Source organism: Triticum aestivum, chromosome 7B (assembly GCF_018294505.1).
Source record: "Triticum aestivum cultivar Chinese Spring chromosome 7B, IWGSC CS RefSeq v2.1, whole genome shotgun sequence".
NCBI classification, from domain to species: domain Eukaryota; kingdom Viridiplantae; phylum Streptophyta; class Magnoliopsida; order Poales; family Poaceae; genus Triticum; species Triticum aestivum.
Window position 1 is genome coordinate 743,877,993 of NC_057813.1, and position 3,779 is coordinate 743,881,771.

Sequence of the window (3,779 nt, forward strand, 5' to 3'; positions counted from 1 at the left end):
GCTATGTGCTCAGCCCGCACACGAGCGGTACTACCGCTCCACGAGCGGTACTACCGCTCGGGCGGAAGAAGCAGGGAAAAGGAGCAACCAAATATGAACCTTGGGGTGGTAGTACCGCATATAAGCGGTACTACCGCTCACCCCAACGGTACTACCGCACACGAGCGGTACTACCGCACCTACTGCCGCTACTACTGCCGCTGAACCCGACACAAGACAACCACGTCTCGAGTCGAGGCGGTACCAGCGCGGAACCGGAGCCGTACTACCGCTTATGGCCATGGGCGGTACTACCGTTGTGGGACAGCGGTACTACCGCTTGTGGCGATAAGCGGTACTACCGCTGGCGCCATCCTTATGCCACTTCCACGAAAACAAAGTATACTCCAAGGAAAACCAGAACTGCCATAACTTCTGCAAATGAGCTCTGAATTGAGCAAACTCAAGCTTGTTATAGTAAGAAGAGGCAGGGAAGGTATGCCTAACAAACAGAGGAGTGAAACCTCCAACGGAGAAGAACTGGCATACCCTCCAACATCGAAAACATCATAGAAGATGCATGTGAACTCCGTTTTCGATGAACTCGAGCTTGTCATAAAAATGACCATAAGCTCCAAATCTCACAAGGAGAAGAACCAAACAAGAATCAATAACGAAGATGCAAGGATGCAATGGTTTGAGCTCTCTACGAACGATATGATCAAGCAACTCATCGAGAGCCCCCCTTGATAGTACGGCAATCGATCCTATAACCCGGTCTCCCACAACTACCATGAGACCGGTAAAATAGAAAGCCTATCAAGGGAAAACCTTTGCCTTGCACATGATCCACTTGAGCTAGATGATGACGATCTACTCCTCCTCAAGATGGACCACATTTCTTGATCGCGTTGGCTCGATGAAGACGAGTTGATTGCTCCCCCATACTCTACTATGGGTGAGCAACTCTTCCGCACATATTCACAAATCCATTGTCACCATAATGGACGGCAAGCTTCAAGCATTTGATCTCTTCGTGATGCTCCACTTGAACTTGCACACCGCAACCTAACCCCACAAAGAACTCTCATGAAAACCATGGGTTAGCACACAAAGCGTAATGGACAATGCTTACCATACCATGGGGTCACTTGATCCCTCGGTACATCTTGTGCGCTTTGTGTGTTGAACCTTTCCAACTCTCTTCATTTGGATGATGTCTTGAAGGTAGACATGAATGATCACACAATCTTCTTCTTCAAGACATGCTTGCAATAAGCTCAACACTCACATGACCGATCTTTGGATAATTCCTTAATAGCACCTTAGTCATCACAAACTCTCCTTGAAACCAACAAATGGACTCCAAGAAAAGCCTATGGACAAACCCTTCAAATATAACTCAAGGCAACCATTAGTCCATAGAGATTGTCATTAATTACCAAAACCAAACATGGGGGCACCTCATGTTCTTTCAATCTCCCCCATTTTGGTAATTGATGACAATCACTTTCAAGAGAGTCCATACAAGGAATTATGCATCACCATGCAATGCACCAACCAATAATGCATGTGAATGAGATGCAAATGCTAAGGAGACAAAAACCAAAGCTACTCCACAAAACTCTCTGAAACTTCTCCCCCATTGGCATCGATTGCCAAAATGGGCGAAAAGCCAAGAAGGCCAATATAAATTGTGGTCCTCCATAAATTGTGTATTTCTCCACAAGAGAGTGGAATGCAATACACACATCCAACGGTAAATACTTGGAGGAAAACAAACTATATTGAGGCCCAAAGATTGCAAAAGAATGATATGTCATAAAGACATAACAAAGAGAGAAACAAGCAATCAAGCTATCAAAAGATACCAATTGAAGCAAGCTATCAAAAGATACCAATTGAACCAACTAGACCAATGATCCTACGAGCCAAATGAATAAAAGATATTATGATGTGAGCAAAGGAGTGTCCTAGAGAAATTAGAGAAGCTCCCCATGTTTTGTGCACAATTTAGTTTTGTATTTGGATACAACGAGCACAAAATAGGATCGTCGCTCCCCCAAGATCAATAGAACCTCACAACAAGCACAAGCGGGCAAGTAGGAAACAAAGCCTAGCACAAGCAACCAACAAACGGTTGAGCAACATAAAAAGAGGCAACTTAAGAATGGGCTCAACCAAAAAGATGCGTGTGTCAAGGCAATGCACTTGAGAAGACTAATGTACGGATGAGCATCAAGCATCAATAAAGTCTTGAAAGAAAGAGGCACATGGTGCAAGGCCTATCATTCCCACACACAACTAGCAAATGGGTTCACAAGCTTACTAATAAGCAAATAGAGAACCTATGCTTGTGACAACCCGTGGTGAAGATAGACGAAGAGAGGCTCATCAAGACGAGGGATACCAATTAAGATGGCAAAAGCCTCGTAAAGATAAGCAAGAGGAAAAAAGTCTTCACCACACAAGAGTGCATCAAGATGCAACGATGAGGACACGCACTCAAGGCAAATGCTTCCACGGAGCCACCAAAGAAATAACATAAAAAGACAAGGTGGACATGAAAGAAAGGATATCAACTAGATATGTAATTTCTCTCAAGTGTATAAGGTTCTAGGTAGACGATATATCTACAAAGAAGGATGTACACCTGAAATAGTTACAACACGAAGGAACAAGATATCCACAAGGAAGTCATAAATATACCAATAAGATATTTGCTTGAAAGCATAGCACTTGGCTAGATATGGTCTCATTGTATATAAATGAATTCCTACCACACAACTATCAAATACATCACAACTAGCAACAAGAGATCATCATAGAGATGCTTTGAGAAAGGAAACAAGCATCACAAGATGGAATGAATATCATGCCAAGATGCAACCTACACAAGGTTGAATGCAAGAAAGGAATGCATGAATAGATACTTGTTACCGAGATATCATTGGAAGGATGTAGAAGAAACCAGTTGAAGGTAATAGATAGTAGTTCATTGAGCATCCTAGCTTGACTCCAATAAGCACATGGTGACACCACCTTCCTTGTGGGTGCGTCGAGCATCCAATGCATCTCCAATTGTTCCTAGAACAACAACACGAACAAAATGGTACCCAAACTCATTGGGACCAAAGAGTTAGAAACACCAATGTACATAGGAAAAACTCCACATAAATATGTGCATATAGATATCAAAATGAATTTCATGCACATCTCATCCAAATTGAGACTTGGTGGAGTTTCCCTTATATATTGGGTTAAAGAAAGAAAGCATGCCAAAGATACTACATGAAGTTAATATGCATGCTCAAAACTTTCAAGAACCGATACCAAATGACAAAGAAAAAAAACAAGTGAAGAAAAGATACCAAATGAATAAAACATCACTTGGAGGATATCCATAAAAGATACATCAAGGAATGAGATATCCATTGATACACTCAAATAAAAGATATCAAACTCCCAAAAGAGAGGATGGTTCCAAACAAACCAAGCTCTCTACAAAGTTTCATGATGGCACAAAGTACTAAAACAAAAATGGCTTGCCTTCCAGCAACACACACTTGATAAGGATCGCAAGATGAGTGTTTTATAGAAAATAGGATAGCTCCCCCAAAACTAGTGCAATATAGAGAACTTGCATTGAAATACAAAATGCACAAGGTGGGATCACCACTTTCACTATATCTAAAAAACACTAGACAATATCAAGAAATAAACAAGATCCACAAGTGGTATGGAAGACAAAGGGAGTTGATACATTCCTTGGCAAGAGAAAAGGCAAATAAAAGCATAAG